The following is a 16,487-nucleotide window of genomic DNA, read 5'->3' on the forward strand; positions in this document are numbered from 1 at the left end:
GTGAAAAACAAGTTCATTTGAGCAACATCAACAACATGCAATTAACAATTAAAAGGCGGAATCATGTTTATATGCACTCAAAAACAAAACTTAACCCATGAACTTCAAAGCCTAGTAGATAGGTGAACCAAGACTCAACTCAAAACAAAGTGAGTTGAGAAATCAATACCTTTGTAGATTCCTCTTTGCATAAGCAAAGGCTAATCACCCAAAGAGAGGGCCTTCATTCCTTGCATCTTAGATCCATGGATTTGGATGGATGAAAAGGTTTCTCCAAGTTCCCAAAATTGAGAACCTCTAAGTCTCCACACCAAGGTAAGATTGGAGAAGAAATGAGTGATCTTGAGGAAGTAAGATTGCTAGATGTTTTCCTCAAGAGTGGCCGGCCATTTTAGAGAGAAAGGAGAGTTTGTTCTCATCTTTACTCCTTAGAAAAACCCTAAGGATGAAATGGCTATAAAGATGTCTTTATACCACCTCACAATGGAGTGGCAAACTTGCAATTAAGCCAAGTTCACTACCCTCCTCTAAATGGCCGAATTTAAGGGGATTTATTGGGCTATTTGGGCCTTTGTGAATCATTATTCATTAAGTTGTCATACAACTTAAGTCAATGGACTTGACGTTCGAAGCCCATTGGGCCTTAAGGTCCAAAACTATCCCGATGTCTTTAACGAACTTATTCGTTTGATTAATTAACATATTAATTAATCCTTGCCATAAATAATTAAACCATTTAATTATTCTTACTCATCTCCGTTGAATCTTCAATCTCTACCTAACACGGTGTACGATCCATTAGGTTCCTTTTAGCGAGGCAGTGGGCGATTCAAACTCTTTCAAATCGATTGTGAATTGAAACTTACTTTCAATTCTCCCGTTAGTGATAATACACTTTTAGGGCTTCTACAAACCATGGTTGACGCCTAGCAGCATGTCATGGTTACCCAAGCTAATCAGAAGAGGTGGAGAACCTATTCAGTTTTAGGATTACAAATGCAATACGGTCTTTCTCTAATACAATACTCTTGACCACATTGTTTGGTTTGATAGTTTATTCATGTCTACTATCCAATGTGAGTCTTGTGCTTATATGATTACCTTGAATGTGATTTGGAACACATTCGTAAATCTCATTCATACTCTGGCCAGAGATTCTAAATCATATCATAGAGTATTCTCCCTCAAACAGTTTGAAGGTTAGAGATCCCTTGTTGCGCATTCACTTGCCTCCATGGCTAAGTGGCTTAACCCCAACGATGCCGTGGACACCCTCCTGATGGAGTGACTTTGACATAATCAAAGATTAAGGACCTAACCACAAGATAACTGTGATGCCTCAGGTCAAAAGACTAATTTGCATTATCCCAACCATGAGTTCTCACGTGACATGAATATGAGAACTCTTCGTTGATCGTGTTCAGTGAACTCATTCTCTATTGAGCACCTACGTACTTGTCTTGATGTCACACACACCAATGACTCGAGACTAGTCACTCTCCCTGAGAGAAGACATAGCACGTACTGATCTTAACGGACTGTCAATGCCCAATTGACAATCCTATGATCAGGAACGTTTAGGATGTGTCAACGAAAGAATGGTCTCATGAATCTAACTTCTTTAGATCGCATTCTTCCAATCACATATTCCTTGGACTTATCGTTTAAGCATATAACATTTATATGAGACGGCTCAAACAATAATGTTTGCCCTTAATATTAAACTAGATTAGTTTAACATGTGAAATGTCCATAAAGTATCATCATATGATTGGTTTTAGGGCACATTTCCAACAATCTCCCACTTGCACTAGAGCCAATCAGCTTAGTCATCAGTGATGATACCTCTTCTGTAATTCATTTCATAAATGGCTGAGTAGTAGGCCTAAACAAGATGGATATCTATATGTTATCCATAGAAGCAACCTTGAGAATAACGACGTCACCATTATACATGATTCTCAATCATGTGGTTCAGTCTCTCATTTGAGTTCGGACCTTGATGAGACCTTGATTCCCTGGCTTGAGCTATCGCCCCATTAATGTCATACACTTTCTGGTTGGAACCGAATAGAGAGTTCATAAATGAACTTTCCCATCCAAACAACATTGTTGTAAACTTCTATATGGCAATATATTTTGCATTCATAATGGAACACACTAAAGTCATTACTTTAATGTTTCCATCCAAATATCTTTTTAGTCATAATAAAGAGATATCTGTTTATCTTTTCATTCATAATGAAGAAATATCCAATGATGGATTAGATTCATAATCTAATACATTTACGCTTCCATTACGTTACTCTAATTCTTCCTCATTCTTGAGGAATCCATCCTTAGTATTTCTTAAATACCTAAGGATTCACTTGACAGTTGCCATGGTTCTGATCCTGGGCTTGCACTGATATCATCTTGTACCGTTCTAGGTACAACTTATATCAATGTTTTCATACAATATGAAATACATAAATCACCTTTCTGCGTATGCATAAAGTATTCTATTTACGCATTATTTCTTTGGGAGTCAAAGGGTACATTCCCTTTGAGAAGAACAACTTCCTAGTCTCACTAGAATTGTCATTCGAATTGAAGTTTATCATCATATGAGAAACTTCCTAGCATCTCTTGTCTATTTTAGGGATTGATATAATCCAATTATATCTTGAAATATATCATTATAGATTTCCATTCCATTATATAGACTATATCTCCCATATACATTCTATCATTATAGAATGTTTAAAGTCATAACTTTAACGATGAAGAATTCCTTTCATTTTCAAAATTAATATATATCATGTATATATATTCAAATTTAGGAATACGATTAACTCCCACTAATCTTTTGTAAACCTAGTAAACAAAAGATTCATTTACATCTTTATGAGAAATCAAACAATTGATCTTTTCTCATAAGACGCTTATAGCTCCCACTAGCTTGCTAAGATCCATTTCCTTGAGTATATATCATATATACACTCAATGTAGTCATAAGGATTTTCATTCTTATTTCTTTCGAATTAAGAGGTGCAACTCTATGACATAGTCATAAAGTTCAAACCATTCAACTGAGACGGTTTATAAATCCTTCTGGACTACCTTGGAGCTTGTGGTATAGGAACTAGGTTGTCTTAGAAGTATATATCATATATATATATGGGTAATTGATAATGTCCAACGAACTAAATCTTATTCATGTTCATTCTTCTCCTAATGGAGAAATTCATTATTTTATGATGCTATTTTCCTTGATATTTTTCAAGGAAATTAATCTAAAGTGTCACTTTTTCCTTGGATCAAATCTAAGGAGGTAAATACTTTAGACGTCTTACTCATCTACTTACATTTCTTGAATTCTTTGAAACCTTTTGCAAAGTATTCGGACTTGTGTTTATTCAAAATAAACTATAGTCCAACCGAGAGTGATCTTCGGTGAATGTCATACAACATAAGTAGTATTATGTTGTGGACAAGTGCCACTAACATCTAAGTGAATTAACCTCAACAACTTTGTGATTCTTTCTTCTTTCCAAAAGAATAAAGATTCGACCATTTCGCCTCTATACAATTTTAACAAGAAGGCATTGGATCCGGATCTAACGATCCAAAGCATCCATCTATTACCAACTCATAATTTATGTTTTAGAGGTGTCACAACTTAGTGGGATTAGTCACTACCTTGCAACCTTTTGGGTTTTAAGCATCGTTATATTCTTAAACAGTTAACACTACCACATCATCTCTACTATAGAGACAATTAATTAGATTATCATAATCTAATCATTCATTAATAAAGAACAATGTTTTGTCAAACAAAACATTCATCCATCTCTACAATAGTGACGGAATTAAGTTCCTTAAAATTGGGACTTAAAGACAATCTTTGGTTTTTCCAATTTCTTTGGTAGTTCATATGAGGAAGTAAGTACAATCCGCTTTCGCAGAGATCTATATTTGATTCACGTTTCGAATGTGAAGTACTTTCTCTTCTCTCATTTATCTTCTACTTCTTATTAGCCACACTTTTACAACGATTGTGAAACATAGTTGCTAATACATAATCATGTATTCAAGTAGAAGAACCAACTGTTTTGAATTATTCAAGAACATTTTACAACACCTTCGAAAGGTGTGTTCTTGGCACTTGCAAGACATTTCTTGCAAATACCCCTTCCAATGTCCATCCTTTCATAAAGAAAGTTTGTTCCCTTGGAGTTATTTTTGCTTTCTTCATTTGACTTCCCTTTTGACTACAATAGTCATGGTCCCTAAACTCCCACTATCTCTCTTGAAACTTATTTCAAATGTGTTATACACATCAAACGATTTGGAGAGCGTGCGGTTATTGTTCACTATATAGTTTACAATAAACTTAGTGAACCATTAGGATAGGGACACAAAGGTGAAGTCCTTGCCTAGTTTCCGTCTCGTTTAAGTGTTTTGACACTTCAACATTCAATGATTCAAAATCATCATAAGTCCATGTTGATGGACTATTTTTGTCAACCAACCATTATGTTCTCAACATAATTACAAACTTTCAAGAGTTGTTCAAGGCAACTCTCATTTCTTCATACAACAATTTGTAAGTGAAGAATCATGGCACATAAAGTGTCCATGCCCTTGTGCTTACTTCTCAAGTTCCTTGTTCGTGTAACAAAGAGACAAGCACTAGAGTTTGCATTGTCCTCTTCATGGTAGACTTATCTAACATGTTCTTCCATTGATACATTATCAATAGGAAGATTGTGAGGATGAGACTACTTAGGCACTTTTACAATCCATTCAAGACAATCTATGGGATTGTGGTACCAAGTTCGGAAACTAAAGCGTTCGGTTTTTCTTTGTCAAGTTTTGGATAGCGTTTTGCAAATATATTGGTAAACAAATACATAACGAATATAAATTGATTGATTTTAAGCCATTTGATTCGGGTCTTTAAATCAAATAGCACCACCCACTATTTTTGGCAAATTCCATATCCCTCATCGGAATTCGAGAGTTTTGGAGGAAACTCTTAGTAGGGTATGGGAGGCTCACTATTACCAAGCCCACCTCACGATGATACGATATCGGCTAGCATTAATAATAATGAGAGAGTACGCTTACTCATTTGCATCTCTTGCAAGTACCCATCTTATTTGGCCTCTAGAGAATGTTGCCTCACAATGATATGATATCGGCGCCATTGCACTTAGTTAAGTTATTCCCACCATGCTTAGTTCATGAAGGGGTTCAAGAATAGCCTCACAATGATATGATATTGGCCATCCTCGTTGCCTACACTCACCTCATCATATGCGTATAGACTCCTCCTGAGTGTAAGCATGCACTTTATACTCCCCCATGATAGGGTGAAGCCGGTGTACAAGTCACAAACGATTGGAGCCTACCACGGTGGAAGGCCACGAAGAGATATTCAAAGCATCTCTCGCTTATCAACTTAATAATGGTTTGGTTGAGGGTTTTAGGTCTCATCACATAAATATACATTTTAATCCAATTAAAACATTTTGGTCCTATTACAACTATTGGTCCATATGATTGATTTAGTAGTATATAATACTCCCACTATGCTTTTTAAAACGGTTTTTAAAGCAAGACTATATGGTACTACTAACATAAGATTTGCATTCATTGATGGACTATATAGTTGCCTTAGGGCCTTAGGATGACTATGAACCTTTGATTCGATTCAACACGAGCCTAGTGTTGAATCTCGGTCTAGGGATGGTGATTGATTTTAGTTACGCGTTTAATCACATTAAGGCGTGTTGTCTTATTGGGCGTTGGACCCAACTACTCCAATTTCATGCATATCGAATAAAACAAGAAAGGAGTACTTCAAAGTAAATAAGAGCTTATGCTCTTTTACAACAATTGATCAAATCAAATTACTTTAAAGTAAAGAAGAGCTTATGCTCTTTTACAACAATTGATCATATCAAATTACAACCAAAATTTAATCTACTCATTCCCATGGTTCAAACAAATTTGAAACGGCCATTCACATAGCTCAATTATCGTAGGCTTAGGTTCATAATCACCCTTTCTTTAATTAATTAACGCTTTAACTAATTAAACTTGAATGCAACATTTTCATTTGGTTTTTGTATCCATAGAATTGATTTAAATGGAGCTAAATGAAATGAAAATTCAATTCTCATTTAAAGAGACAAAACAATTTTGTTCTCTACCTAATTTGGGCCAAAATGCTATGACCTCAACTTTTGGGCCATTTTGCAAAACTTAAACTTTTGGGGTCACTTTGTAAAAACACAAAAGTCCACTACTTCATGTAATTACAACTATAACCCAAAATTTCCACAAAAGCTAAAACTTCATTAAAGGAGCAAAACAATTTGTCCTTTTAGTGATTTTGGACCTTTACGTAAAAACGTAAACTTTTGGGTCAAACTACAAATACACAAAAGTATCAAAACTTTATGTAATTGCATAAAAGCCCCACAAGGACCCTAATTGAGTAGGGTGGCCGGCCATTGAAGCAAAGTAATAAAAAAAATTTCAAAGTTTTTGTAAGTGGGGTGGGTGAAATGGAATAAATCATTACACACCTACCCACTAAAATTTCTTTAATCTTTCAAAATAAATATCTAATATATTTAAACATAAGAAATATTTCAAAACAAAAACTTTATGAAATAAATCAAAACTTTGAATCAAAACACCAAACCTTTTGTTCTTGGCAAGAACATATCAAGAACAATGAAGAACATCCATGAAAACCCATAAGAGCTCCATGAACATTCTTCACCCAAAAACATACCAAAACCACTCAAACTTAAGGGAAATAACATACAACCATACTAGGGTACATAGGGGTTCCAAAAGTCACTTTAAAACACTTTTAACAAGTCAAACAAGAACCCAAAAATCCACCCTTTGGATTTGGCCGAATTTCCCCAAAAACATGGCACCAAAATTTAGCTCCAAAATTCATGCTCATATGAACTACATCTACAACATTTGAGATGGCAAATTTTCTAACAAAATTTACATTCAAAGAAGCAAGAATAAAGCTTGTAACAATTACAACATTCAAATCACAAACTATGAACTACAAAACCCAAAAGGATTCACCAACTACTAGACTTAGGCTCTTGATACCACTTGAAGGAATATTTGTGAAAAACAAGTTCATTTGAGCAACATCAACAACATGCAATTAACAATTAAAAGGCGGAATCATGTTTATATGCACTCAAAAACAAAACTTAACCCATGAACTTCAAAGCCTAGTAGATAGGTGAACCAAGACTCAACTCAAAACAAAGTGAGTTGAGAAATCAATACCTTTGTAGATTCCTCTTTGCATAAGCAAAGGCTAATCACCCAAAGAGAGGGCCTTCATTCCTTGCATCTTAGATCCATGGATTTGGATGGATGAAAAGGTTTCTCCAAGTTCCCAAAATTGAGAACCTCTAAGTCTCCACACCAAGGTAAGATTGGAGAAGAAATGAGTGATCTTGAGGAAGTAAGATTGCTAGATGTTTTCCTCAAGAGTGGCCGGCCATTTTAGAGAGAAAGGAGAGTTTGTTCTCATCTTTACTCCTTAGAAAAACCCTAAGGATGAAATGGCTATAAAGATGTCTTTATACCACCTCACAATGGAGTGGCAAACTTGCAATTAAGCCAAGTTCACTACCCTCCTCTAAATGGCCGAATTTAAGGGGATTTATTGGGCTATTTGGGCCTTTGTGAATCATTATTCATTAAGTTGTCATACAACTTAAGTCAATGGACTTGACGTTCGAAGCCCATTGGGCCTTAAGGTCCAAAACTATCCCGAGGTCTTTAACGAACTTATTCGTTTGATTAATTAACATATTAATTAATCCTTGCCATAAATAATTAAACCATTTAATTATTCTTACTCATCTCCGTTGAATCTTCAATCTCTACCTAACACGGTGTACGATCCATTAGGTTCCTTTTAGCGAGGCAGTGGGCGATTCAAACTCTTTCAAATCGATTGTGAATTGAAACTTACTTTCAATTCTTCCGTTAGTGATAATACACTTTTAGGGCTTCTACAAACCATGGTTGACGCCTAGCAGCATGTCATGGTTACCCAAGCTAATCAGAAGAGGTGGAGAACCTATTCAGTTTTAGGATTACAAATGCAATACGGTATTTCTCTAATACAATACTCTTGACCACATTGTTTGGTTTGATAGTTTATTCATGTCTACTATCCAATGTGAGTCTTGTGCTTATATGATTACCTTGAATGTGATTTGGAACACATTCGTAAATCTCATTCATACTCTGGCCAGAGATTCTAAATCATATCATAGAGTATTCTCCCTCAAACAGTTTGAAGGTTAGAGATCCCTTGTTGCGCATTCACTTGCCTCCATGGCTAAGTGGCTTAACCCCAACGATGCCGTGGACACCCTCCTGATGGAGTGACTTTGACATAATCAAAGATTAAGGACCTAACCACAAGACAACTGTGATGCCTCAGGTCAAAAGACTAATTTGCATTATCCCAACCATGAGTTCTCACGTGACATGAATATGAGAACTCTTCGTTGATCGTGTTCAGTGAACTCATTCTCTATTGAGCACCTACGTACTTGTCTTGATGTCACACACACCAATGACTCGAGACTAGTCACTCTCCCTGAGAGAAGACATAGCACGTACTGATCTTAACGGACTGTCAATGCCCAATTGACAATCCTATGATCAGGAACGTTTAGGATGTGTCAACGAAAGAATGGTCTCATGAATCTAACTTCTTTAGATCGCATTCTTCCAATCACATATTCCTTGGACTTATCGTTTAAGCATATAACATTTATATGAGACGGCTCAAACAATAATGTTTGCCCTTAATATTAAACTAGATTAGTTTAACATGTGAAATGTCCATAAAGTATCATCATATGATTGGTTTTAGGGCACATTTCCAACAAACATGTAGACGAACATTCACATATGTTATAACAATTAAAGCATTTTTTGGAATTATGACAATGACATGAATATGATCTCATAAATGGAATGCTACTACTTAGACGCGAGAACCAGGGATACCATATGATCAAACCAATTTTAAACTCCACATATTCAAACACATAACAATCAAGATAGAAGTCTAAAGGTTGTAACGGGGCTAAGGTATTGACTAACAAGGAAAGGTAGAGGAAACAAACGTTCTTAAAGCAATAGTGAGCAAAGTAATGAATTAGGCATTTAGAATTCCCTTTAGAATGCAGAAAACTACATTTTAAACACAAGGGGAGATTCATGCAATACTTAGGGTCAAATTCAAACTTTTTGGCCCCTTTCTTCAACAATCAACACTTGTGAGTTCATTCTCACTTATTTTCAACTCCTCTTTTTTTTTCTTTTCGTCTTCTTTCTCTTCTTTTTCACATTTTTTTTTCTTTCTTTTTTTTTCCTTTTTCCCGTGCCTCCTTTAAGACTTTGGCACACACATGCACACAAAAATCCCTTCCCCCACACTTGTTTCTGCAAGAATGTCACTCAAAAAGAATTCCTTCTAAGTCATGCTCCACTATACTTCAAGAACAAGGGTATGGAAAGTTCTATTCTGGGCTAGGTAAGGGGAATATGGTTAACAAAGAAAATAGGCTAAATAAGGCTCAAAGGGCTAATCCTACAATACAAATGACAAGGGTGGATTCGGCTATTTGGCTATGGTGGTGCCTACTAAATAACTTCATCTTGCTATCTGTTATGCTAATCAATTTCATGCTTTGAATGAAACGGGTATGAGTTATAGTATTTGGAACTATAGTGATGAAACGCATTCTAAGTAGCAACCAAGTAAAGAATAATGAGATCATACAACGACTTTAGAAAACAAGAATGCACATATTACTAACTCTCCAAATAAACGTTTAGGCTCAAGTCTCTCAGGGATGTAGCGTTTGTTTGAGTTCCTTCCTTCAAGCATGTTACAAAAACTAATTTTATCCTTTGTGAATACATGTGAATTCGTAAACTATAACTACAACCAAGCATAAACCAAAGAGCAAATCAAACTTCCATCCTGTTTGTAACTCTCTTTAACAGTCATGCATCAAAAACCAAATCCTCATCATTGTGTTGGAAGGTACCCTAAGACGCAAACAAACACACCAAAACAACTCTTTTTGGCTTTTTCAAAACACTTTTTTTTTTTCCAAATTTTCGGATTTTTACTTCAAAACACACTAAAACAGCTCAAAATGCACCAAAAACACTTAAAAACAATGAGAAACAACATTAGAAGTGATACGTGATAGAATCCCACGAATTTGCATAAAAACACTTGTTTACCCCCCCCCCAACACTTAAATCCAACATTGTCCTTAATGTTTCACACAACGACTCACACAAAAGCAAACAAATAACAAACAACTAAGCATGATAAAATAAAGCAGCAAAGAGAAAGGTTTAGAAACGCAAATCTGGGTTTGGAGTGGAAGTTCCATCTTCTCCTTGTTGACTGCATGGGTTGCCTCCCAAGAAGCGTTTGCTTTAACGTCTTCCAGCCGGACAAATATGCCATGTTTAGCTTCACTAGTACCCACGGCATGGAGGGGTACATCATCCACAACATGCTCCGCGAAATTCTCATAGTAGTGCTCTATGAATGGAAGGGGATATTGATCCTCCCTGATTATGGTGTTTTGGTTCCTAAAATCCATGTAAATGCTCCCACCACCTTGAAATCGTTTGGGTACCTGCACCAAAGAAGGTAACAACCTATTAGTTGAAATGGGAATTGGAATTGGGGTTGGAGACTTACAAACATATTGTGATGGAGGCTCAAAAGTGGCAGCCCTACCAACGATGTAAGATGGCCTGCCACCCAATCTTTGCATTTATGGGGCATTTTACGTTGTAAGATGGCTGAGACATTTTCACTTACCTTTACAACCTCTTTGTTCGAAATTCTCTTCCTAGTAGTGCAAAGTTCTTTTAAAAACTTAGCGTACCTTGGAACTTGCTTAATTGCATCCAAAAGTGGTATATTGACTTGTACTTTTCTAAATGTTTCCAAAATATCCTTTTCAGCCTCTTCCTTCTTCGATTGCATGAATCTACGAGGAAAGGGTACATTTGGACAAATAACATTAAAAATAGTCGAATTTGGAACCTCTTTACCTTTAGAAGACAAATGGGAGTGTTTGGGTGGCTGCGGCATGGGTTTAGCTACCCTTGTCGTGGCTTGCTCTTGTTCCTCTTCTTCGAATTGCAACTTTTCGTTCTCAGTTGGGGCTGATTTAGATGGTTATGAGGCCATTCCAACTTGTTTTCCACTTCGCAACATGATTGCTTTGGCAGATTCGAATCCTCCTTTTGGGTTGACAACGGTTGAACTAAGCAACTTGCCTTATTCTCTGAATTGGCCCATGAACTCCGTAATCTGCCTTACTTGCTTCTCTAATTCATCAACCCTTTTGTCGCTATTTTGCATTCCCTGCACCATAGAAGTTAGTAATTGAAAATTTTGATCATTATCTATGGACGAACCTGATTTGGATTGGGCAGGTTGTGCTTGGGGATGTGTGGGTGCATACGGCCTTTGGTAGAATCCCGGAGGTTGCTACCTAAATGTACTTTGTTGTTGGAGCTCCCTCCCTTTGAAATTTGGATGATCTTTCCAACCGGGATTGTATGTATTAGAGAAATGATCACTCCTTGGTTGGTTTTGGCTTCCATAACCCACGGCATTGGCAGATTCCCACCCTCCGTTCTCGATCAATTGAGGGCACTTATCTGTGAGATGTCCATTCATTAAGCACACGCCACAAATAGCCACACTCTGTACCTTTGGTATTTCAACCACCTGCGAAAGAAGAGAAGTAAGATTAGCCATTTGATGTTGAAGTTTGGAAATAGCACTTACCTCATTAACTTATTGTTGCCGTGGTATGTCTCTTTGACCAACGCCTTCATATTGTTGAGCATTTAAAGCTCGGTTGGCAATGAGAGTCTTGGCAACCATGGGTGTTTTGTCTACTAAAGCTCCTCCCGCTGAGGCGTCTAGCATTTGGCGTTCAATTGGTAGAAGCCCTTCGTAGAAATATTGAAGAAGAAGCTCCTCTTTCATTTGGTGTTGTGGACATGAAGCAACAAGAGTTTTAAAACATTCATAATAAGTTGGAAATGATTCACCTTGGTTTTGTTGAATGCCACTAATCCTTTTGCGTAAAAGAATGACTCGAGAAGTTGGGAAAAACTTCTCCAAAAACGCCCGTTTCATACTCTCCCATTATGTGACAGTTCCGGGGGCTAATTCATACAACCAATCTTTTGCCTTTTCAAAGAGAGAAAAGGGAAAAGCCTTCATCTTCAAAATGCTCCCATCAACATTCACCGGGGTCATACTTGAGCAAACAACCTCAAACTCCTTCAAGTGTTTATTAGGATCTTCCATGGACAATCCATGGAACTTAGGAATATGGTGTAGTAAGCTAGACTTTAATTCGAACTCGTCGGTCTTGTCTGAGGCTGCCCTTGGATATGAAATGCATAGAGGCATGGCATTGTCCAATCCCGACGCGGAAAGCTCCTTGATTGTTTGATTGTCGGCTACCATAGCTTGTTCTTCCTAAAAAATCTGAGCCGTGGCCTCCTCTTCCACTTGTGCTTCATCTTCTTCAAGATCTGGTGTAGGTTGAGGTGGTTGGGGCACTTGTTGATTCTTTTTCCTTCTCAAAGTTCGCTTGAAATTGTCGTCAAAGTCTAAGATATGCCCACGAACCGTTTGAGAACTCCGAGTCATAAACTAGTACCTAAAAACAAGAAAACAAAACAAGGTCAGAAACTAGAACCAAATACACACGAAAATAAACAAAAAGAAATAACAAGGGATTAGCAACTTTGCTAATCTCCGGCAACGGCGCCAAAATTTGATGCGAAAATTAACTTAAAACACAAATTAACCCTCTTTTGACAATTGTAGTATATAAGTAAGTAGGGATCGTTCTTAAACCGGGGATTAGGAGGGATTGCTAAACACTTTAAACTGACTCAAATAGATAAAACTAAACTTTAAAACACTTAACTCGACTTAAAAGACTCAAAACAAGTTCACAAGACTCAAAATAAGTTAAAAACACTCAAAACTGCCTAAAAACACAAACTGGGCAGATTTAACTCTAAACACAAATTTGGACGAATTTTGGTTCTAACTTGACTCAAAACACTTGAAAACACATTCTAAAACATATTTTAACTAGTTAGACACTCTAAAATAAAGGGGGATTTGGTTTGGACGAAAATAAAGTAAACAAAAACAAGACTTTAAACTAGGCAGATTTGCATGAATTTGGTGAAATTAAGTGGATGGTAGGCTAGCTAGGAGGTCTTTCTCCACACATGACATACTTCCATACAAAACAATCTTCAGTTGCTTATTCAATGAACCTTGAACCTTAACACCCCAAGTTAACTAGGTACGCTTAAATTAAACCTCAGATTTTCCTTAAGTCATTGAATTGAATGGAATTAGCGCATTGCAATCAAATCATTCCTCAAAAGTTCTCTACATGAAAGCGCATAATAGAGAAACAATCAAAGATCATTAAATTCTATGAAAATCATAAGTGTTGACGAGGCATTCGTAACTATGAAAGCGCGTGATACTTATGCCAAGAATTTACTTAACATGATTGTGACTAACAACTTTTACTACTTATGAATATAAGTTCCCAACGATTAGGTGAAGTTTCCTTATATCCTAGCATCAGATTTATGCATGCAAATTAAGTGTGCACTCTCAATCTATATACATTAACAAGTTTTAATTCAAATAGATAAGTAAATTGAATTCAAAATTCATGAAATCACAACTGGAAGTAATCAAATCATAATGCAAATATAGCCATGGTTTCGAAATTCCCCCTAGCCAAAAGGGGATTAGTTCCTCATACTCGCAAAGCAAAGATTCTTGAAATCAAACATTGAAAAAACACAAGAAAGATTACACCTAAAACGTTCCAGCAACTCCAAGTCGAATGGCATGCACGTCTAGAGCTCTCCTCCTTCTTCCTTGCTGCGATACAAGGTGTGGGTGGTGGTTTTGGGGGTTATGAACGATGTATTCTTGCTTGGGATGATGAATGATGGCTGATTATGATGGTAGAATGTGGCAGGTTGTATATGGAAGTGTATGGAGTGAATGAATAAATAAGAATGGAGGCTAGGGCTTGCGACAAGGATTTTCTGAATGCCATAAGGGGTTCCTCCAAATTTGTGGCTGAAAATATGTTTATATAGTCCTAGGTTTAATTAAATTAGGGTTACACTTAGCAGATTTATTGGATTAGGGCCCTAGGGTTCGGCACAAGTGAGTTAAATCCACTTAGGAGAAGGTTTGGCCCAATTAGTTTCATAAAAGGATTTGTGTAACCCAAATCCACAAGGAATGAGGCCCTATAAATCAAAATCCAAAAGGAAAAAGGTTTATGAAATTCGTCCAAAATTGGGCCTTCTAGAAACTAGGTGTTTTGTGGCTGATTTTGGATTTTCTAGAAGAGATAAGAGGGGGGAAGGGTGTAGCACCCTTTTAGGGTTAGATAAGGCTTCTAGAAATCATGTTTTTAGGTCCACTTGCAGCTAGGATTAAGGTGGAACAAGATTAAGTTAGGATAGGATAAGATAAGATAAGGTTTTGGATAATGTTGGATAAGGTTTTGGATAATATTTCCTCTTTTGAGCTAATTCCTTATCCACTTTGTCTTGAGTTTAATTTCTTCATCTTCTTATCAGATTTCTAGCCTTTGAACTCCAAATTCGTCCATCCATGTTGGCCCATGTACAAGATATCCACTTAGTGCCCAAAACTGCTCCAAAATGCACCAAAATGCACTTTCTTGGTACTTTAACCCTTTGGACCTACAAACACACGAAAATGAGTTGAAATACTATATTAACTAAGAAATAATAACACAAATGCACAAGAATAAACTAGCTAAGTAGCCTAAATATGCTCCTATCAGAATTCTTTGCAGAAATGATGGGGACTTAGCATCAACCTTTAGCTATGATGGTTTAATTACCAACATCCGTTGAGAACAAGCCTTGCAAGGGTTATCATTTGAGATAGAAATATGTCTGAATGTGTCTGATCAATAATGAATGTTCATTAGAGTTGGCAATGATTCTACGTATCATGGTAGATCCTGGGTAACCCAGACGGTCATGCCAAAACATGTAAACTTTTGAATCAATGAACTTCCCATTCATGACAATATGTGATTCAACTGTCTTTATGTATGTATAATACAATCCACTCGTCAAATCATACAACTTCTCCAATATACGTTTCTGGGTATCATTGGAGGTAATGTATAGATACTCCACATTTTCTGTACTTTTTGTTTTAATGTGGTATCCATTTAAACATGTCTTTGAAACTCAACAAATTTTGAGTAGATCGAGTAGCGTACAACGCATTCTGTATGGACAATATTGTTCCATTTGGTAACATAATCTGGGTTTTCCCTAAGCTTTCAATTATATCTTATTGGCCTGATATTGTTGTTATCCTTAATTTTGTAATCATCAATCTTGAGAAATACTTTCAATCTCAAAGTATTGTATGCGTGGTTGAGTTGTCTGCAAGACAAATATCTCCACCATTTCTCATGTTTTGAGAATGACCATAGTTTTTATCCATGCTTTATCAAACATAAATGATTCAGTCGACCGGTACACTTCATTCCTCCTTTCCACAATGAAGTTTAAGACATCCAGTTAGGCTGTGTTCAACTGCCCTGATAAGTCGCATACTGGATCAGGTATATTCTTTGGTTTAGCCTGATCAAGAAAATTAGTCTCAACACCCTTCTCCTTAATGGAGGCTTAATATAGATCCACGAGATGTTTTAGGGTACGACAAGTATGTGCCCAGTGTCCATTGCCACCACACCTATGGCAGGCTCCTTCAGAGTTTCTGGGAGCATTATTCATATGAGCTTTGCCTTTGTGGCAAGCTCGGGCCTGAATTATACCTTGGAACATGGTTGTGAAACTGGACACCATGATTCTTGCCTTTTCCGTTCCACCGCGATCGTCTATAGTCACGTCCTCGTTTATGATTATTGCCACCAAATGATGTGACGTTCACTTCGAGGGAAGTAGCATTCACTTTTGGGAATGGTGTAGATCCAGTAGGTTAGGATTGATGATTTTTCATCAGTAGCTCATTCTTTTGTTTAGCTACCAAAAGCACAGATATCAGCTGGTTGTATTAAGTGAAACCTCACTCTCTATACTGCTACTGTAGGAGCACGTTAGATGCATGAAATGTGCTGAAAGTTTTTTCCAGCATATCTTCCTTAATGATGGTTTCCTCACAGAGTTTTATCTGGGAGCTAATTCTGAACATCGCATATCCACTGACTTGAAATCCTGGATCCTTAGGTGAGTCCACTCATAACGAGCTATTGGAAGGATCATCGTTTTCTGGTGATTGTATATGTTTCTCAATGTCT

Source organism: Pyrus communis, chromosome 16 (genome assembly GCF_041283825.1).
Source record: "Pyrus communis isolate YQ-2024b chromosome 16, ASM4128382v1, whole genome shotgun sequence".
Taxonomy (NCBI): Eukaryota; Viridiplantae; Streptophyta; class Magnoliopsida; order Rosales; family Rosaceae; genus Pyrus; species Pyrus communis.